The following is a 23,679-nucleotide window of genomic DNA, read 5'->3' on the forward strand; positions in this document are numbered from 1 at the left end:
CCGCCCGACTAGCGGAATCCCCCCGCCGTGGCCCCGCTGCGCCCTCCCTTCCAGTCCCGGGCGAGGTGCCACCCGCCCGAGCCCGCTCTAGCTCTCACCCTGCGCGGCCTAACGGGCACCGCGGCCCAGTCAGGGGAGGCGGCGCCGGGGCTGTGAGGGGAAATGCAGAAGCTTGTGCAAGCCCCATCCCCTCCGCTGCTCAGCCCCGCGCCTCCGCCGCAGGCTCTGGGAACGTAACGCGAGCAGCGGCGGCCCTGCCCCCGCCCTGCCAATGCCTGCCTCGACCTCTCTCGCCTTCGCAGGCCGCCCCCACGCGCCTGCCCGCCCGTCCGCCGCACCGTGTCCCACAGGGTCTGCTTGGTAAGGCCTGACCCTTCTTCCTCCTCGTGCGCCCGCTCAACACAGGGACTCCGGCCGTGCGGGGGGCGCTTGCTGGGCGGAGGCACTGAGTGGAGAAATACCTAACAGGTGTGACTGCAAAGTTGATGGGCATTCCCTGCATCGCGGCAATCAGGGCCAGGGCCTGGCTGGCGGAGACGAATGGCCAGATGCCACGGGCCAGAGGCTGGGCTCAAGACCAAAATATGGTGCTGTATACTTAATGTTCTTATTCAAAGCCAGCTGTGTCCCAGTCATAGAGAATAAACTCGAGACTCCACGCCTGCCCTCCCCTGCGTTACCCTCCATCTAAATTGCTGCCGCGGGGCCTGAACCACTTTTCCAATCTATTTCTTGGCCCATCTTCTTTCCTGGGTTTACTCAAGGCCAAGGACAGAGATTCGACGTCCCCCAGAATTTATAAAATGATTTCAGGCCAGTTGGGTTCGATTGCTGCGGTGTGGAGAAGAGGAAATGCTTTGTTCTAGCTACTGTGGGGTCTCAGGTGGAGAATAGTACCTCGTCCTGGCACACTCTGCTGCTAGGTTCTTCTTTTGGCAGAACTAGGTCATCCCAGGAATGGAGAGTGACATAAAGGGCAAGGGTTTATCTTTTTCTATCTTTTCCCTCCCTCCCTTCCCCTCTCCCCTCTTCTCTCCTCCCTCATTCCCTCATTCCCTCCCTCCCTTCCTTCCTTCCTTCCTTCCTTCCTTCCTTCCTTCCTTCCTTCCTTCCTTCCTTCCTCCCTTCCTTCCTTCCTTCCTTCCTTCCTTCCTTCCTTCCTTCCTTCCTTCCTTCCTTCCTTCCTTCCTTCCTTCCTTCCTTCCTTCCTTCCTTCCTTCCTTCCCTTCCTTCCTTCGTGGAGAGGGTGGAAGGGGTTCAGAATGTTGGTGTATTGGTTCCACCATTCTCTCCAATTTTGAATCAGTCTTGGAATTGGAAAGAGCCTCGGGGGTGAATTATACCGATTACCTCCCTGTTTCTCCTCCTTCCCCCCAAATTCATGTGCAGATAGATAACAGTTCTGTGTTAGAGTTTAGATCCTCCCTTGATGAAAGGCTTTCTGGGGATTTCTTTTTTTTTTTTTTTCCTTCTGGCGAATAGACATAATGAGGCTGATCCTCTATTTCTAAGGCAACCTCCTCCTCACGCTGTCTCCTTGCCTATTTCAGCCCCTCACGTTCCAGTCTGTGGTAGCTAAGTTGACTGTGAATTAAGAGAGAAATTTTCATATCAGGGACAAGAATGTTAGGAAGTTTTCATGTCAGGGACAGAAATGTCAGGTAGCAGGTTCATCAAACTTGTTGCAAAACAGGTTTGAGCTAGTTGCCCAAGTGTCTGAGCAAATACAATGAAGGGGAATAATGTAAACATTTTTGTGAGCACCTTGCTGTGCCTACACTGGGAAAATAAAGGGTTATAAGATGCTGTCTTTAAGAGGTGTGTAATCTAGTTAAAATGATAATTATTATGCCTGCATAAAGCCTACTTATGATTATTAATGATAACTAATCGTGATCATCTAATAGTACATACTAGATGTTTGTACTACTAGATTAATGCTTATTTTGAGTTTTTATTTCATTAAATAAACTCAATCCTGGGCCCAATTTATCAGATACTACAAACAAATACACTCTTTCTCCGTAACTGCTATTTAGACAAGGGAAAGCACTTCGTCATAATACCATAAATGTAGTCATTCAAACTTGTATATGCTAATTTGCTATATTAAACCTGAATTATTTTTAAATAGTAAATTAAACTTCAAGGGTCCAAGTCTTCTATTTATTCTAACTTTTCTTAAGGATGCAAGGAAAATCTTGAAAATCTGTAGTCCAGCCTAGAATTCATCCCAGGGAGTGTAGGAAAATCTTTTGGATTAAAAAAAGTTAGAGCTTTCATTTCTGTATTTTTAATTTCAGCATTTAAAAATTTATATTTTGGATACCTTATATATTTTATAAATTACACAGTATAACAGAACATGTATAAAGTTTATGTGTGTGTATGTATATATATATGTGTATATATATGTGTGTGTGTGTATGTGTGTGTGTGTATATATATGTGTGTGTGAAATATTAAATTTTTTTTTTTTTTTTTTTTGAGAGGGAGTCTGGCTCTGTCACCCAGGCTGGAGTGCTGTGGCCGGATCTCAGCTCACTGCAAGCTCCGCCTCCCGGGTTCATGCCATTCTCCTACCTCAGCCTCCGGAGTAGCTGGGACTACAGGCGCCCGCCACCTCGCCCGGCTAGTTTTTTGTATTTTTTAGTAGAGACGGGGTTTCACCGTGTTAGCCAGGATGGTCTCGATCTCCTGACCTCGTGATCCGCCCGTCTCGGCCTCCCAAAGTGCTGGGATTACAGGCTTGAGCCACCGCGCCTGGCCAAAATATTAAATTTTTTAATGAGGAGTATCCAATAAAAAGTTTGGGCTCACTACTGTCCTCACAGTAGTTCTCTATCAAGTGGGTTAGACTACTAAAAATCTTCTCATTCTTTTTGGTCTTTTTCTAAAATGGTTTTCCATTTTTCTTAGAAGAAATCATGCAAAATACAAATGAACAGTTAGAAAAGCATAGTAGAAAGTGAAGCTATGATCTGTTATTCTCTCCATGTTTCTTTTATATTTTCATTGTAGCCTCTTCTTAGACCATTTCAGAATGTGAGTGAAACTAACGTAAAAAAAATAAACAAACAAGCAAAAAAACTAGGCATAAGACAAAGTATAAGAAAAATGCTCATGGTATATTTCACCTTTAATTCTTTTTATTGCCTCATTTAAATAATCAGTATTCTGTGCCATTCTTACCCCAGCAGTGATGCCAACCTTTATTTTTGCTTTATCATCACATTGTTCCTTTTGTTTTACATGCTTCATTGCTATATTTCTAAAACTATTCTTCATTTTAAAACTGCAGGATAGCTTTGGTGATCAATGATCAGTTTATAATTAAAAATCCTCACATTAGAGTCTCTATGAACACAAAAAGATTAAAAGCCAGTCTTGCTGGTCTTTGCTGCTGTATGCTATCAGGGCCAAGGGAAAACCTTCCTCTTTGCTCTGTGAATGCTCACTGAAAATCATGGACAAGAGGCAGATTAATTGGAGAAAAGGCATACAAATTAATGTGTACATGGGGGCCCTCAGAGTGAAGACCTGAAGGCACAGGGGGAACTATCTATTCTTTTGCTTAGGTTCAACAAAGTATGGACAGTTGTGTCTGTACATTTTGTCCAAATGTGATTGGACAAAAGAGTATGATCTAAGGCTAATAGACTGAGTGAGGAAAACTCAGCAAGTCCTTTCTGTCGAGAATCTTCTTGGCCTCCCTAAGCATGCATTCCCTTCTTCTGGGTATGAGGCAGGACACTCTCTGGAATGGGGATCTTATGATCATAGCCAAAAAAAGGTAGGTTGGATAACTTCTTGATGACCAGTTTTTACACAGAAAGACAGAGGGAAAGTTAGAATAATAGTTTTAGGTTTTTGGCTGGCTTTGAAGAAAAGGGGTTTTGGTGTCTATGACCTGCTTCAGGGAAGAGGGATACTAGTTGCTGTGGCTAGCCTGGCGGGGAATGGGACTGAGAGATAGAGGGTAGGAGAAGGTCAGAGAAAAACTTTTGTTTCTCAGGCTGCTTCTGAGGCTTTCATTGTAGGGTTTTGTTTTGTGAGTCCCAACGTTGCATTAGATTGCAAAGGTGCATCTGTAAACCCAGAGACTTTGGGAGTTGGTGGATATGAGGATAAAGGGAGTTTAAATGTAAGAAACAGGAAACAACAATGAAACCGCATCACTGAGATTCCTTAGGTCTGGGCGCAGTCATTCAAATAATACTTTGGGAAGTTTTTCATCTGTGGGAAACACAGACGTCTTTGACCTCAGGGACTAAGAAGCTGTTTGGGAAACCATCTCTATAATGGTGTAACAGTTCCTGTGGCATAAACACTGACTGGCCAAGTTACCTATAAACTGGTACAACAAGGGTCATCAGTGTGACCAAGGAGAAATTTGAGAATTAGTACAAGGGCCCTTTGGAGGCTCACAATCATCTTTAATGAATTGTTGCCTGGTGGCCATAGGTTCAAGGTTGTCTTTTAGATATATGGCAAGCCTGAGATCTTTCACTGCATACCAGAAGAACAGAAGGCAGGTGTGTGGATAACATAACATTAAGAAGACAGCTAAAGGGAAGTTCAATTGAGTGAGACATGGATGTAGTGATAAAGAAAACAGCAGTCCTGTTAGCAGTAGATACACAAACCTACAAATCTTTCTTTTTCTTTTTTTTTGACAGAGTCTTTCTGTCTCCCTCTGCCTCCCAGGCTGGAGTGCAGTAGTGTCATCTTGGCTCACTACAGCCTTGACCTCCCGAACTCAAATGATCCTCCTACCTTGGCCTGCCAAGTAGCTGGGACTACAAGCATATCCACCACACCTGGCTATTTTTTTATTTTTTATTTTTTGTGGAGACAGGGTCTCCCTATGTTGCCCATGCTAGTCTAGAAGTCCTGAACTCAAGTGATCCACCTTGCCATCTCAAAGTACTGGTATTACAGTTGTGAGCCACTGTGCCCAGCCTCAGCCTTTCTTATTAAGAATAAAATTATATACACATGCTTATCTCTCATACACTGTAATCATCAAACTAAGAAGGAAGACATCCATCCAAGAAGGCTTTCAAAACACCACCTAAGTAACTAATTGATAAGGCAAAGCTAAGTTTGTGGCTTAACATGATAAGGGAGCTCTCTACCTTGACAAAGTTTTAATAGCATCTTGGAAAGGGAGGGTGAAGTTGGGCTATTTATGAGGTTTTTGATGTCTGGTTTAAGATGGGTTTTTCAATATGAGGGCTTGACGAGAATTGGGTAATGATTATGATATATTGGTTTATAATTGGTGGATACAGCAAGGACAAGGTTTTATTTTTTTATTTTATTTTTATTTTTTAGATGAAGTTTCGCTCTTTTCTCCCAGGCTGGAGTGCAATGGCGCAATCTCGGCTCACTCCAACCTCTGCCTAGTGGGTTCGAGCGACTCTTCTGCCTCAGCCTCCCGAGTAGTTGGGATTATAGGCACCCGCCACTGTGTGCAGATAATTTTTGTATTTTTAGTAGAGATAGAGTTTCACCACATTGTCCAGGCTGGTCTCGAACTCCTGACCTCAGGTGATCCACCCACCTCGACCTCCCAAAGTGCTGGGATTGCAGGTGTGAGCCACTGTGCCCAGCCAAGGACAGGGTTTTGAGGTGAGAATTTCAAAACTTTTATCTCCCTGGGCCAGGGCTTCTTATAATAATAGTACAATTGTAGTATTACAAGAATAATACTTCATGGATGATTACATGAAGCCCTGCCCCAAGGAAATAAAGACACTGTAATGGTAAAGCCATGTTGAAGAAGATGGTCAGATTGTAAAGTAACATTCATGTGGACAATAAACTGTGTGGGTGTAGGTGGTTTCAGGTTTGCACAATCTAAGTTGACACCAGTTTGGAATTCAAGAGGAGAATAATTTGAGTAAGAACAGGTAAAGATAATTAAGAAGTAGGACTGACACTTTGAGTTTACCTAAAATAATATTCATCCCAGTGTGTGTGGTAGAGGGGACGGCAAAGAGAGAGGTTTACTGACTGCAATAAAACCATACCTGCATACCAGAGATATAAAATGTTTGTATGCATATACTTATAGTTTCATTTATTTTACTTACATCGTCTTTTTAAATTTCTTCTGTTCTATACTAAAGTTTCAAATTAAAGAATTAATTTAAAGAATTTAAAGTTTCAAATTAAAGTTATGTTGCTTAAACATCAGGGAGGGCAAATGGACTGTCAGGAGGAGACTATTAGTGCTCGTGGTTAAATGCAGAAATATTATACAGGAGCATGTAAACTTTTTTGGATATGATACTGTTAGGGGATCATCTTGGAAATCTTCCCCATTGTTCCTATTGTATATCTTTACAAAGCTCTTCTTTTTACCATACTCCTTCTATTTCTTCTTCTGATAATCAATGGGGAGGCATGTTGATATCAGGAGTTTCCTTCCTTTTCCTTTTGTACCTCTTCCTCATGGCTTCTTGTGGCCTTATAAAATTATTAATTTTTAACTTCATGCCTTCTCTTCTGTTTCTCTTCTGTCCCTGCAATTTCTTGGAGCTCCTATTTTTCACCAGGAAACATTGCTTGCGCTGAGGGTTATTTCTGAGATTTCATGGAGAAGGGCTTCTAGGGAACAGATATTGAATACATTATTTTAATTCATAGAGATTAAGAAAATGAAAGGTAATGAGTTGCTTTGGAAGAGTTTGCTTAAAAAAAAAATTCACCTTGAGCAAAATTCAGATCAGGAGCATTCTCTTTGTATAATTTCTGCCTGCCTGCCAGTGCCTCACCCTGAGTCTGCCAGGGAGATTATTTTCCCCATCCCAGTCAATTCCATTAAGTTTTCAAAGGAAGTAGCTTATTTGGAATAATGATGCTTTCTTACATTAGGGGTTTACTGGTAGCATAGAAGCTTTGTGAAGAGAGACTTTCACAGTTAATAGATACCACTTATTTGAATATCTACATATAGCTGTGCACTTCACATTAGTAATTCTTTAGTATTAGTAATTCATATAACTGTTCTCTCTCTCCCTTTAAAGATGTTGAAACTGAGGCTCAGAAAAATTACTTGCCCAAAGTCTTATAGCTAATAAATCTAAAGCCGAAGCTTATGAAGCTATTTCCATTTGACACCAAAGCTTTCTGTGCTATACTATGCTACCTCTTCACATCATATTGAAGTCATCTTGAATGAGTTGTAGCAGCATATTTGATAAGAAAAGAAATCAATTCTGTTTATAGTTATTCTAGGGTGTACTAACTTACTAACTTATCTGCAACTCCTCCCCAGTCCCTCCCTTTCTTTTGTTGTCATGAATTTATTTTAATTTAATTTAATTTATTTTATTTTATTTTAGAGATGGAGTCTCACTCTGTCACTCAGGCTGGACTGCAGTGGCATGATCTCGGCTCACTACAACCTCCGTCTCCTGGGTTCAAATGATTTTCCTCCCTCATCCTCCCGAGTAGCTGGGACTACAGGTGCGTGCTACCATGCTTGGCTAATTATTTTTTGTATTTTTGGTAGAGATAGGGTTTCAACATGTTAGTCAGGATGGTCTCAATCTCCTGACCTTGTGATCCACCCATGTTGGCCTCCCAAAGTGCTGGGATTACAGGCGTGAGTCATCACACCCAGCTCATGCATTTTATTTTAATCAACAATATACATAGTCATTTCATATTTTTTTCTGCACATTTACTTATTTTATTCCATCCTTCCTTCTGGGTTTCTTCATAAAATAGTACATGGCTATGTGGAGGGGGTTGCTGTCTGTTACCAATGTGAGAATAAAAGATGTTGGAAATTAGATAATATGAAAATGAGTATGTAATGCAACAAGTATTCTTGTCAACTATTGGTACCTGTTACTAGATAAGGAAGTTAAGCAAAACCATACCCTGCTGTTCCAGTTGTTAACACTCCTATTCATGGTTATCATCATTTGAGAAAGCTTGGCTGGGTTCAATGCAGTGTCTTAAATACATTTGCATATGCTCTTCTATTTAACAGTCCATTTGTACCTGCTGAATCCTCAAAACATGTTAATATTTTCTGTATAGAAAAAGTATACAAGTAACTAAACATGATTGCTAATCTGGAGACGTTGGAAAAGATCCACCCAATTTTTCAAAGCCTCATCTGGCAGTGAGGTGTGATGGCAGGCAGATAAAGGTAACTGAACAAACACTTCAGTCAAAAATACAGTTGATGATATGGAAATGAAGCCTCATGAATTTTTGGATCCTGTCTTGTTTCTCACATTTATTAAGCCTCTACTGCATTCTAGTTATTCTGATGTGAACTGAAGATACAAAGCTGAGTACATGGATCTTGCCCTCACTGAAATCACAGTTTAGGCTGAAGTGTTGATTTTTTAATCATTATGAGCAAGATAAGTCTGGATAGAGAGAGATGTATGCAGCACAGTAGGTGTGCAGCTCTGGGGGAATCTGATTTGATGCCAGCATGCAAGGACTGCCAAGTCCCATTCTCATAAACGAGCCCAACAACCGACGTCATTAATACACAGAGCAGAACAGAGCACTCGAGGTTATTTGTCAACCTTACCCTGGTCTCTTGTCTCATAATCTGCTGTGGAGGTAGGTAGATAGGTAGGGCCAGTGGCATTTGTTTGCTGCTTCAAGTGGAACTACATTAACACCGTCATGAAATATCTTTCCTCTGACACTACTGTGATATGAAATCCAATCTTCTCTGGAGGCTGATTTATTTTATTTTATTTTATTTTTATTTTTTTGAGACAAAGTCTCACTGTCTCGCTTAGGCTGGAGTGCAATGGCACGATCTCGGCTCACTTCAACCTCTGCCTCCTGGGTTCACGCAATTCTCCTGCCTTAGCCTCCTGAGTAGCTGGGATTACAGGTGCCTACCACCATGCCCAGCTAATTTTTGTATTTTTAATAGAGACAGGGTTTCATCATGTTGGTCAGGCTGGCCTCCAACTCCTGACCTCAAGTGATCCACCTGCCTTGGCTTCCCAAAGTGCTGGGATTATAGTGGAGGCTGATTTTATGGTAAAACTTAATTAATCACCAGGAGCAAAAATAACATATTTTATAGTTTAACACCTAGTTATTGCATTTCTTAATTTTTTTAGTCATTTTCTCATTTTATCCTCAATCTTGTGATGACAGGGCTATTTTTATAATTCATACTTATCCGGTAAAGCCAGAAAATGTGGCTTACTAAAGTACACATGCACTGTTAGTGGCGAGGTTGTTTCTTATTTAAAATCCAAAAGCTCCTTCTGACCACACTGCCTCTGTGAAAAAAGTCTTCTGCCCAGTGAAGGGTTGTAAGTGCCCACGTTGGCTGCTTGAAAGGAGCCCACTGATCAGGGCTGTCTTAATCTGTTGAGGCTGCTGTAACAAAGTACCATAAACTGGGTGGCTTATCAACAACAGAAATGTTATTTCTTGCAATTTTGGAGTCTAGGAGTTCCAAGGGCAAAGCAGCATCGGATTTGGTATCCAGTGAGGTCCCATTTCCTGGTTCGTAGATGGCACCTTCTAGCTGTGTCCTCAGATGCTGAAATGGGCTAGGGATCTCTCTGCAGTCGGGTTTATAAGGGAACTAGTCTTAAACCTCATCTAATCACTTCCTATAGACCCCACCTTCGAATACCATCACCTTGGGGGTTAGGATTTCAGCATATAAATTTTAATGGGACACAAATATACAGACCATAGCAAGGGCTCACAGAAGAGGAGGTTTTTTTACTTACATTTCAGCAGACAGGTGAAGGAAGGTTGAGTCAGTCTTACTGGCCCACAGCCTGAATTTCTGAGACCCTCAGGTGAGGGTGTAGCTCTTGCAGCTCAGTGTACTCATTGCCCTCCTTAGCTGAGTTACTAGCTCCATTTCCAGCCACCTAGTAATTTTCTTCCCTTAGCTGCCAGTTATTAGGCCCAACCTTTGTGAACATGTTTCTTCAGAGACTGGTCATGTTGGTGACGTATTGCTACTTTCCGTAATTGTGATTGCCGTAACTCTTTCCTTAAATAATATATTTATTATATTTATATTATATATTAATTGTATTTGACTTATAGCTAAATAGTAACATATATTTAATATATTTTCTTTATTCAACCATTAATGAACACTTCTGTGTAATGCTTGTACTATATCTGGACATACAAAAGTAAATATAACAAAGTCTATGTTCACTTGACATTTAAAACATAGGTTGTTGCAAAAGATATAGTTGGTTATTGAAGAAACTGGAAAGAAAATAAAAAGTAAAACAAATACATACTACCCACGTAGACAACCCAGAGGTATCCACTCTTAATGTGTTACTATATAACCTTTTGACAATATTATAGTATCACCAAAAGGAGATTATATTGTGTTCCTTTTGTAATTTATAATTTGTTCTTGTCACTGATTAGAGAGCATCTTTTTATTTGATAGTTTGCTATATCATCATTTGTAATGATTATAAAGAATTCCTTTGTATAGACAGTCTGTAATTAAGATAGCCCATCTCCAGAACCTTTTGTTATTATGAAATTCTATATGGTAAGCATTCCCTTAGTCATCTTTTTCAAGCAACCACATTTATTCACCTAGAATGCACTCCTTAACCTTCAGTTGGGGGATTAAACACATGCACATTTTAAGGCTTTAGTTATTGTTACCAAATAGCTCTCCAGAAGCCTTGCTGGAACGTTTGAACACATTAGTAAAGTAAATATAGGTTGAATATTCCTTATTTGAAATGCTTTGGACCACGAGTGTTTGGGATTCTAGATTTTATTGGATTTTGGAATATTTGTGTTATATTTACCAGTTGAGCATCCCTAATCTGAAAATCCAAAAGCCAAAAGGCCCCAGTGAGAATTTTCTTTGAGCATCATGTTGATACTCAAAAAGTTTCAGATTTTGGAGCACTTCAGCTTTCCAATTTTTGGATTATGGATACTCAACATGAATTTTCCTCGGATGGGTCCAGGGAGTCATGACTGGAAAGAGATGGTCTTCTAGTAGAACCTTGGTATTGAGAATATATGTTTGCAGTACTATGGGTTGCACTGAGTGGACAGTAATAAAGGTAACCTTTGAAAAAATTAATAAAGTTAAATAAAATATGTATGTATTAGTTTGAATAATATACTGTTACTTCTATCTCTCCATGTATAAAATTCTATTTCTCATCTCTCCCTCTAAAACAAATACTTCCTTTCCCTCCCTTTCTCTCTTCCTTCATTTCATTTTGCATGCATATGAACATTTTTGTACCAGCTATGCCACAAACAGAACATAGGCTTTAGGCTTCAGCAGTTTGCAGTCAAGTCAGGGATGTGGGTAAGTAAACAGTGACCACAACACTGAATAATAAATATTATGGCAGACAAAAAGCACTGAGTGTATTTGTGCATGCAGGAGGGGTCCTGACTGCAATTGAGACAGCTTTGTTAGGGTTTTCTTATTTTCCTAATATACTAACCTTGACTCCTTAATATCTCTTAACTCCCATATTCAGCAGTTGTTATGTCCTGTCTAACTTTATTCTCCAATGTTTCTCTAAGTGCATTTTCATAATCTGTGTCTCCTTTCCATTTTCAGTGCTATCATCCTCATTTAGACCTTTATCACCTCAGCCAAGACTATTCCAACACCAACCTAATTGATGTACCCAGAACAAATTTCTTGATCCTCCTCTGATCTGTGTAACCCTCCCTAAACCAGCACTTTGAAGATTTCATTATCTTGGTTAAAAATCTTCAAAGGATTTTTATGACCTATTGTGGAAAACCAAGCTCCTTAGCTCAACAATCAAGGTCAAATCGTGATCTATTTTTCCAACCTTATTTTTTTTTTACTTATCTTCAGTAACCTCCTTTGTACCCCTCCTACTTGGGCAAATCCTATCCATTCTCCAAGGCCTGTTCGTACTGATACACTCTGTAAAGCTGGGTCTGACTGTATGTACCTGGCTGAAGCATTCCAGTTGTTGGTGCATCATATTTAACAGTTCACTATGCTTTTATTGCTATTCTGAATTTTTCAAAGTATCTCATGTTTGTTTTGTCATGTTGAAAACTTACATGAATCACAAATACTGTTGAGATCTCCTTTATCTCCTGGCACAGAAACTTGCACAAAGAGATCATTCACGTAATGTGGAATCTGATATTGATTTAAATGAGCTGCTGTTTGAACAAGTCTTGAACTTCCTTGATTAGATTATATGTAAATATGGTCTAGTTATATTGACATGAATTAGCTTGTGTTTTGTCATTCCTATCCTCTCAAATTTTAATTCAACAACCAGTGCTGAAAACATCTAGCTGGTCTCCCAATGAGCTCTTCTTTTATTGCCTCATCCTTTCCTCTCACTAGGGAATTCCAAGGAAAGCAACACCCTTTCTTTCCCCATACCAGGCTGCCTAAACCTTCTATCATGTAATCTCAGGAGCATTTTCGTGGAACAGAAAAAATATGGCAAGGAAGGGCATAAAGGAAGAAGGAAGGGGAAATGTGTGGAAACACATAAAGCAGGTACGACTGTTCCTGGCCCCTCTCACTGACATCCCTCACTCTCACATACGTGGTACACGTAGTTATTGCAACATTCTTTCCCACAAAATCCAGACTTCACCTCAGAATCCTATTTAACAGAGTGATCCAAGCAGATATCATGAGTCAACAGGCATTGGCCAAAGAAATCCTACTAGCATTCCCATTCTAGAATGTATATGGAGTCTTTATCTCTCCTTGGACAAATTAGATGTATGCAAATTTGCATTTATTGTACATATTATCATGATTTGGATAATTGCTTATTTTATAAAAGTTCTCTCACTTGTAAGAAAATACAGTAGAGTTCTTTGAGACTGCAAGCTTTCTTAGTACATTAAATGGATTGTTTGAGTTACACATAAGTATTTTTGAATATTGAGTAACAGTGAATTCCTATTTGTGACAAAAGTTTAAACATCATTCTTAGGAACTAGAATAAACAATTAGAAAATAAATGGGTTAGAATTTGTGCAACATTCTTAAATTTTCAGCCTTCAGCATTGATTTCAACAAAAGTATTAGCATACAAGGTATATATTTCTTAGCAGAAATCCAGGCTCAGTCAATACTGTTTGTATAGACACAATTTCCTTTTGCATTCGTGTAGTACCTTGTACAGGTGTCCTGCTATTCATTATCTCATTGGTTCCCTGTAATAATGTGTGGCAGGCAAGACGTATAATTTACTGATAGAGAAATTATAAAATAGGGAAATTTCAAGAATTAAAATTACTCTATAAAATAGGGAGTATTACAAGAATTAAAATAACTCTAGGGGAGGCTGGGCACAAGTGTAGATTTGTTTTGAACTTTAGCTTTTATTTAATTTGGAAAATACACAATACTTTCATATCTTTAACATTAAAAGGCACAAAGGCTATGCAGAGAAAAACCTCCCTGTAATATCTGTCCTCCATCCACCCCCATATTCCTTCTGGGATAATATTGTTAGTATAATATTAATTCCTTGCCTGTTCATGTAGACACATTCCATGCAATATATGCTTGTATTTATTCCATATACAAGTGAATAGAAGCCCCCTATATCATTTTGATGCCAGTACTAATATGCTGTATACTTTATTCTGCACCTTATTTTTTTCACTTATTAATTTGTGCAGAAATTATTTCAGATCTATGCATAAATAACTCATCATCAATTTTTTGAAAAACAGTTTAATGGTATTACATTGAGGGAATCATTACTTATCTAAACACGGTCCCTACTGATAGGCATTGAAATGGTTTTAAATCCTTTATCATGGTAAAAAATGCTACACTATAAAAGCCTTAAACATAAGTCATTACTCATGTAGGAGTATATATGTTAAGGATACATTTTAAGAAGTGAGGCTGTTATGCTGTTGGGTAAAAGGATGTGTACATTTGTAGTTTTGATAGATATTGTCAAATTGTCCTTTTTGTAGTTTTAATTTTCAATGATCTGATCATATTATGAGTGCAGTGGGGCATTATAGAGAATTTCTTATAGTGAAGAACTATTTTTGTTTTGTGGACTATCTGTTCCAATCCCTTTCCATTAGGTTAATAGTCTTTTTAAAATGTTTTTGCAGCAGCTGCGATTTATTACAGAATTTTTTTCTTCTTTTTTTTTTAAATTATACTTTAAGTTTTAGGGTACACGTGCACAATGCGCAGGTTTGTTACATAGGTATACATGTGTCATGTTGGTGTGCTGCACCCATTAGCTATATACCTAATGTAAATGACTAGTTAATGAGAAAATTTTTCATTGTGTGAAGCACACGACTTCTGAGTCTAAAGGTTTTTTTTTTAGATGGAGTCTTGCTCTGTTGTCCAGGTTGGAGTGCAGAGGTGCAAGGACAGCTCACTGCAACTTCTGCCTCTTGGGCTCAAGCAATCCTCCCACCTCAGCCTACCAAGAAGCTGGGACCACAGACATGCACCAACAAATGCAGCTAGGTTTTTGTATTTTTTGTAGAGACAAAGCTGAGTCTAAATTTCATCTTCCCACCACTATATTAAACAAATAAACAAAACATAATTTCTAATGATAGTGTCTCAGAACTTGCAAATCTTCTGCATTATTTATCTGTTTGCATGTAATGATACACCCTATTGTTTATTTCCCTGTAAGGTTATTTATTCCCTGAAATTAGTTTACAGTGTTGATGCATTTCAACTTCCCTTTAATTTTCCTTATTTCTGGAACCTTCCAAAAGTCCAATGAAAATAATTTTACCTCTAAGAGGACTCTATACCAAAAGACGTTTTCCTTTTCTGAAACAAAGAAAGTAATGTGAAAAACTCATTGTCAAGTCATATATACTGCTAAATTTGCAACCACAGAGAGTACTTAAGTAAAAGATTGGGAGAAGAATCTTAAAGATTCCCACTGCAAAGTGGGAATAATTTAAATGGTGTTACAGGTAGATAGGCATGAGCGGGACAGGAGAGGGCCCTCTACCAACCCACCGGGAATGTCTGGTGATGGTTCGGCAGCAGAGACACCGTTTCCTGATGGTCCACACCTGTTAACGTCAACACATTAATTGAATACAGACCCCAGGGAGAAGCAACTTCTTGGGGATGCTCTTTAAGAGACAAAGATGGCAAAGTGTGACATCCAGGTACATGCCACTGGAAAAGGGAAGAAAGTCTCAGGTGGGTTTGCATTTAACTTCTTAAACATACTGCTTGGCATGCCCAGATCCAAAGGGTAAGGAAAGCACTGCATATACGAGAAGCCCACCCTAGGGGAAGAATCATGGGAAAGAGGAGAGTGTATAAAAGTCCTAGATTCAAGGCTAAAGACCCCTCTTTTAGCTCTTTTTCTCTGTTGGACCTTCAGGCATCTGGTTGGTTTTCTTCCAAGTGAATTTTCCTTTCTTTCCTGTTCTAAAGCCTTTCTAATAAACTTCCACTCCTGCTCTGAAATTTGCCTTGATCTCTTTTTCTGCTTTATTCCCCTCAGTTGAATTCTTTCTTCTGAGGAGGCAAGGATTGAAGTTGCTATGGACCCATACGGATTCACTGCTGGTAACTCAAGGTAACTTGGATCTCTGCCACCAGTAGCATTGGGATATTAAGACTATAAAGAAAGGCATAAGGATTCATGGTTGTATTTGGCCTTCAAAAGACAATATCCAGAAATAAATTAAATTCTTTTAAACCACCTTTAGGATTTCACAATATCATGGATCTCTCTTTTGAAGCATTTTGGAAACCCAATTTTTTTGGCTGTTTGTAATAGCAAGCTATTTTGCCTCAGCTCATTCCTCTTCAGACCTAACCCATTGTAATCGTCTTGCTCTGAATTTACCTCTCGAGGATGGTGCATCCCTTCCTGTCTGCTGATCCACTGGGGCTGTCCCAGAAAGAGAACTATAACACTACTCTTTCCCATGCCCTCCTTGTCCATGGATGGATAAATTTTATTGGATTATGGCTAGCCAATAACAAATTCTGCAAACATAAAGAATAGATTGTAACTGACAAAACCTTTGTTTTCAAGTTATTCATGTCAGCTTTCAGCAATAACACAAAGCTCAAAAGAGCTTCTTAAATATGTTGGGGGGTCTGATGCATGAATCCTAGCCTGGTACATGGAAAGTGCTGTGAAAAAACTCATTCTCAAGCCCCATATGCTGCTAAATTTGCAACCACAAATAGTACTTAGGTAAAAGATTGAGAGGCATTAAAGAATCTGCCAAGATTTACAGTGGGAATAATTCAGGGATTTGGGATGTTAAGACTGAAAGAAAGGCATAAGGACTCAGGGTTATATTTAGCCTGCAAAAGAGAAGTTGCCAGAGAACTTTAATAAAGTTTCTAGGTCATAAAATAAACATGAAAAAGATTGTGCCTTATTGACCTTTATCTGTGGATAAGGGAAAATGAGTACATAAAACATGAGAAAGAGTTTAGGTTGGAAACAAAATAACACTTTGATTGAATATGTTCCTCATTTAAAAATAAAAGTACACGTTTTTCTACATATATTATACTTTAATAAAAAGTTAAAGACAAATTTTCACATGTGTGGGATTGCTTTGGAATGGTCAGAGAGCTAGATAATTTCCTAAAGTTTGGTGATCACGAGTGTGGCCTCTTCTCTCAGATCGTTTTGACTAAATGCTAGCCACACTGCTTTCTGTTTGTATGACCTTGGGCAAACCTCTATCCTAGCTTCTTCTTGCCTCATTTCTAAAGTGAGGTAATGAGAGTATTCATCAAATAGTATTGTTATGAGGATTAGATAACATATGTGTCATAGTTATAATTTGGTTTTCTTTTAAAAGGCAGAACATTCAAATATTAGTGGTCTAAAGAGACCAATTATTTTTCTCTAATGAATAATTTCTAGTACATATCTTGAACTGGCATGGCCCCACTCAGTTTCTGGTATCCAGATTCTATCTCATCTGGTTGTTTTATTGTATGTGACTTACATTCCGGAGTACGTATATGCCTGTTCTAGCTGTCTAGTCATTGTCTGCATTCTAGCCACCTGGAAGGATAAGAAGGTTCTTTCTTGAGAATAGTACCTGGAAATTGCACTTTCATCCCCAGCCCATTGGTCAGAACTTAGTGGCATGGTGGCACTTAGTCACTGGGGAGGCTGGAAAGCATAGTGTTAATTCCAAGTAAAACTATATCCAGCCACTAATCATAGGTTCTATTAGTATAGATGAAGGAGATTAGTAAAGATAAATGTAGTTGTTGAGGGAGAACGGATATTTAGGAGTTAGCAACTTCTGCTATAGTGCGCAAAATGCTTAGCACAGAATCTGGCAGTAAACGAAAACCCATGGTTGTTATCATTGCAAACTTAGATTCACAATCTAGTATCCCATCAGCTGTTTTCATCTCGTTGTTCCACAGGCACTGTCAACTCAACATTTCTAAAAATGAAGTCATTATTTCACTCTGTATTCCCTCTCTTCCCCTGTTTACCTACTCAGAGGACATCCAAAAGCGTTAGCTTTTGTGTTCTTAGTCTGGGATAAAGGCTTCACCACCCACCCCTCTTGGAGTGTTTTCTCTACTATCCCTTTAGTTTCACTCACTACATCTAATCCATTTCAAAGATCAGTGGTTCTGTTTGGGAAATGTCCCTCAGACACATCCTCTTTTCTCCAATCTCACTGTCCATTATCTTCACGACTCTTTACAATGGTTCACAAGGCCCTTTATAGTCTGGCTCCAATTTATTACTCATCTCAACACATCTCATACCCCAGCTACCCTGGGTGAAAAAGATGAGAAGCAAATATTTTATTTTATATTATTTAATTTAATTTAATTATTTATTTGATAGGTCTCGCTCCAGTTGCCCAGGCTGTAGTGCCGTGCTGTGATCTCAGCCCACTTCAGCCTCGACCTCCCCAGCTCAGGTGATCCTTCTACCTCAGCCTCCCGAGTAGCTGGGACTAAGGCACGTGCCACCACACCCAGCTAATATTTTTGTATTTTGAGTAGAGACTGGGTTTCATCATGTTGCCTAGGCTGGTCACAAACTCCTGAATTCAAACAGTCTGCTCGCCTCAGCCTCTCAAAATGCTGAGATTACAGCCTTGAGCCACTGTGCCCCTCCTAGAAGCAAATACTTGTATTTTGACTATTTTAGGCAAATTTTGAGCAAAATATTTACTTAATAAAAGATTTAATTTTTAACAAAGATTGAGATGAAAAATTCAAGTAAGGAACCAGTTTTATATTGCTATAGGCAATGCAACATCCAAAAACCTTTTATGAATAGGGGACTTCTACATGTCTCCCAAAATAGTGAAAAATCTCCTAAGGAAATAAAGATTATCTACATTCTATTCACGTGGCTCATTTATAATCCTCCCCTTAAAGCTAACAGACTCACATGAATGTGAGAACATTCATATATGTTTATATGTTTATATATGTTGATTTGAGAGTTACCAGCTTCTTTTCCATGTTTTCTCCCATACTCTGTTAAAGATTTGCAAATGACCCATACATGAATTACTCTCTTGTGATAAAAATAAACTCTCTTTGTAAGCAGTTAAGCCCTAGCTATTTGGTTGTTACAACTTTTTTTTCTTCATTTTTTTTCCTGTATGATATTTATCTTAGACTGTTGTAAGTTTTATCACTTTTCTTTCTTGTCTTTTAAATGTTGAGAATTTTTTTCTTTGCCACTGAAGAAAAATCAATCTGTAAATGAAAACAGATTTTTAAGTCAAATTATTAATGAAATTTGGCTAATTTTTGTAGACCCACTTTAGTTAAAACTTTTACCTATTTCAAGTTTAAGGTATGGTTAAATTAAAGTGATTCTGTCACATAATCATGGAATTTGACCTGATATATTTCAGTTCAGTTACTCTATTTGCACTTCCAATCTCCTGATTTTATGTGTCACATAAAGCATATATAATTAAAAATGTATCTTTGCTGACTAAAAAAAAATGCTTCCCAATCTATAGTCTTATAAGCCACTAATTGGTATACATTACTTATGCATAAAATAAATGAAGGAACTGATCATTTATATGCATATTTATTAAAATTTAGGATGAAATTTAAGATATTAAGATAAATTTATTGTAAATAAAATACAATGTCTAGACCACCTTCTTTCTGTAGTCCCTACTGTATTTTAGATTATTCTTTTGCAAAATATTTTGGGAGGATGAACTCTTCCTATTTTAATCACATGGTAGTAGAACATTTTATTAGTTTACTCTAGAACACATTCTTACTTGATTCTTAGAATTATACATAAGAATTAGAATTTTTTCCTTACACAAGTTTGCTTGCCTTTCTTGTATAGTATGCAGAGGGGAGAATTTGATTATAAATTTATCTAATTATCTTTTAAAATACAGGTAAGACTATTTCAGAGTTACAACATTTAATGGAAATACATCAGTAAACTTTAAGGGCTATTTGCAGTTTGAGATAATTTTTAGAAGACTCTTTCTCAACAGGAAACAAGTGGATCTTTTTGCAATAACTTTATCATTTAAATTATCAAAATGATTTCAAACCGTACCTCTGTCAAAGATTTGTTAACTCATTTAATGTTTGCATTGGCAGATCATGAAACAGTATAAATAAATAGATACATGCATATATATGCACATGTATATCCATGTCAAATACACGTATTGTTCAACAAATTGATTAAGAGTAGCTGGGATTACAGGAGTGCACCACCACACCCGGCTATTTTTAGTAGAGATGGGTTTCACCATGTTGGCCAGGCTGATCTGGAGCGCCTAACCTCAGGAGATCCGCCCACCTTGGCCTCCCAAAATGCTGGGATCACAGGCATGAGCCACTGTGCCCGGCCCCCAGGTCACTTTTAAACAGAAGATCACCAAGTCTGCGCAACTTGTTATTTCTGTAACTATCTCCTAAGCAGTTTTTTTCTATTTTCTTTCAATCTAAGAAATGGAAATTCTGTTCTCCACCTCTCCCTTTTTAAAACCTAGAATGATCTAAATCATGAAAGCTAATTGTTGAGGAAAAAATGTCTGCTTTCACTCCAGCAGAAGAATCTCATGGGAAAATAAGTCATATGCAGATAAATTACAGTTGCCCAGGTGAGTCCGGTGTTCACAACTTTACCTCTTTGTTAAGCCCTTTCCATGGAAATTCTCTCCTTTTCTAGTGGGGTCTAGGTTTCAGTCCTCTAAATTTATATTAGAATGCGTTTTCCAGGAATTAGCTGGCCACCTTAATAAAGATATGGTTTTTGCCTTCTGTTTTTCTTACCAGAACACCTGGCACTCTCAACTTTCTGTAGGCAGGAAGTTTTAAGTTGTCTGCACTCTAAATATTAAATGTATAAACAGAAGAAAAGAGGAGGAAAAACATATTCACTTATAGGTGACATGGTTGTCTTCTTGGGAAACTCAATAGAATGAATTTCAAAATATTATCAGAACATAAGATAATTCATCTGGTGAACTGCTATAAAGAAATAAACTGATATGTTTACATGTCAGAAACAACCATTTAAAATGTAATTAAGAAAAATCTCATAGAAAACTGTAAGATATATATATTGTGAAATAATCACAACTGACAAGAAATGTGAAGGCAAGGCCCATAGTATTATAGTAAAAAAGTTAATTAAAAGACAAGGAGGAACATGTGAATAATCTGTGAATAAATCGTGAGTAACTGTTTATATATGTTGATATTGTAATGCCAATGTGGTGATATGATTACCTTATTATCTCTAAATTTATCTTTATTTTTCTCCAAAATGTGACCAATTTATATTAAAATGTGAGATTTAGTGAAAAAAAAACAGAATAAAAATAAATAACTGACTAAATTGAATATTAAAATGTATTATAAAACTAAAGTATCTAAAACTCCTATGAATAGATTGGTCAGTGGAAAATTAACACAGTTTAGTAGTAAGCTCAAAAATATTATAACAATGTTTGCCTGAAAGGACCTAGAAGCAATTACACTCCTCTAGCACACCTACCATTCTCTATCAAAAGAACTAAGGATTCGGCCAGGTGCGGTGGCTCATGCCTGTAGTCCCAGCACTTTGGGAGGCTGAAGCGGGCAGATGGCCTGAGGTCAGGAGTTTGAGACCAGCCTGGCCAACACGGTAAAACCCCGTCTCTACGAAAAATACAAAAATTAGCTGGGCATGGTGGCAGGCACCTGTAATCCCAGCTACTTATGAGGCTAAGGCAGAAGAATTGCTTGAACCCGGGAGGCGGAGGTTGCAGTGAGCCGAGATCGTGCCATCGCACTCCAGCCTGGGTGACAAGAGTGAGACTTCATCTCAAACAAACAAACAAACAAAGAAACAAAAAAATCAAAGAACTAAAGATTCTTGGAGAAACATCTGATCCTATGAGAGCCTGGGACATCCTGCCCCACAATGCAAAAAAAATGTTCAAAAGGAGCTGGCTTGATATGGCTCCCACTGGCCACACTGGGAAAATGTATACATCAAAAAGAGTAATGGTAATGTATTATAACACAATGAGTAATAATAATAATGATTATAATCCATAGTGCTACTTAAAAGAAGAGAAAGGATTGGGGGAACTCTTCTTCGGAGAGCAGTGCAAGCTAATATGTGTTAACATATAGATGTAATTAGAACATGATCCTGCTGCAATCCTCTGAATAATAATTGATTCAAACATGGATCATTAGTGGCTACTAAAACCCTCGTGAGTGGTGTCATGAACAGAACATTCACACGGTCTTAAAAGTATCACGGCACAGATTACTTGTGAAGGAAAAAATGTACCTTTAAGTAGAGCAATCTGGAGGTCACCACCATGCCACACACTCAAAGTTAACATCACCAATAGTGAACCTGCTGATGGGATGCAGTGAGAAACAGATAGTATTGTCCATGAGCTGTTTTTATCAAAATATTTATGTTGAATCAAATCTAGAAGACAGTGGCCTGAAATTAAAAAAAAAAACAACAAAACCTCAAGGTAATAAAAACAAGGTGGGGGGAATGTTCTAAATCAAAAGAATCTAAATGCACATGTCAAGTAAATGCAATATATGAACATTTACTATAAAAGCATCTTTTAAAGGCATTTTGGAGACCACTGAAAAAATTTGAATATGGATGCATATTAGATGATACTATTTATTTATTGTTATGTTTTCTTAGGTATGATAACAGCAATGTGGTTACATTAGAGAATGTTTTTAATTTTGAAAATTCATGCTTAAGTATTTAGGAGTGGGGAGAGACGAGCGATCAAGGAGCAAGGAGAAAAGAGGGTGCCGAGATGGCAAAATGTTAACTGGTTAATCTAGCAAAGGTTATTTGAATGCTTATTCTACTATTCCTTTAGGTTTTCTGTGGATTTTAAAATACTCAAAATGTTGGAAACATTTTAAGGTTTGACAATTATTGCATTTCAAATAAAAAGGATACATTAGTCAATTAATTGTATTTTGGCAGCTGGAAAAGAAAGTTATGTTCCTAATTGCTGTCTTACCCCAGATGATGGAATGTTGAATGACAGTCTAAGGAACGACTGAAGTTGACAGCACTGCCTTTGGAAGCTGTTACTGCCAGAAAGGAGAAGTGATATTACAGGAGTTGGTGGGAAGGCAAAGGAAGGGAAGACAAAAAGAAGGAGACAAAAAAAATAAATAAATAACAATAGTACACGGTCATGCATTGCTTAATGAGAGGGATACATTCTGAGAAATTTGTCGTAAGGTGATTTCATCATTGTGTGAACATAATAGCATATACTTATACAAACCTAGATGGTATAGCCTACTACATACCTAGGCTGTATGGTATAGCCTGTTGCTCCTAGGATACAGACCTGTGCAGCAAATTAATGTATTGAATACTGCAGGCAATTGTAACACAATGGTATTTGCTTACCAAACATATCTAAACACAGGAAAAGTACAGTAAAAATAAAGTAATAAGTAATAAGTACGCTTAGCATGAACAGAACTTGCAGAACTTGAAGTTGCTCTGAGTGAGCCAATGAGTGAGTGGCGAATGAATGTGAAGGCCTAGGACATTACTGTATACTATTCTAGACTTTATAACCAATGTATGCTTAGGCTTACTAGACTTACATAAAAAATTTATTTCTTCAGAAATAAATTAGTCTTAACTTACTGTAATGTTTTTATTTTGTAAACTTAATTTTAAAAAACTTTTAACTCTTTTGTAATAATAGCTAAAAATACAAACATGTTGTACAGTCATATAAAAGTATTTTCTTCCTTTATATATTTATTCTACAACCTTTTTTCCTATTTTTATTTTTTATTTTAATTTTTTTTTTAAATGAAGACATGAACACATTTATTAGCCCAGGCCTACATAGGGTCGGGATCATAACTATCACTGCCTTCCACCTCCACATCTTATCCCACTGGTTACTCATAAAACATCATCAACTGGAATGTTTATTATTATTGCCTAATTTGCAAATGAGGAAAGAGGGTCAGAATAATTAGACGTTTTCCTAAGGTCTTGGAGCAATAAATGTAGAGCTGGGATTTGAATCCAGGTCTGTGTGTCTCCAAATGCTCAACCCTTTCTGCAAGATTAGACACTTGGAAATTAAGGCTTGAATTTAGTTTGATGTTCCAGTGGCTGTATGTTTATGAGACTAAAATATAAAATGCCAGTG

Source organism: Colobus angolensis, unplaced genomic scaffold (genome assembly GCF_000951035.1).
Source record: "Colobus angolensis palliatus isolate OR3802 unplaced genomic scaffold, Cang.pa_1.0 Scaffold326, whole genome shotgun sequence".
Taxonomy (NCBI): domain Eukaryota; kingdom Metazoa; phylum Chordata; class Mammalia; order Primates; family Cercopithecidae; genus Colobus; species Colobus angolensis.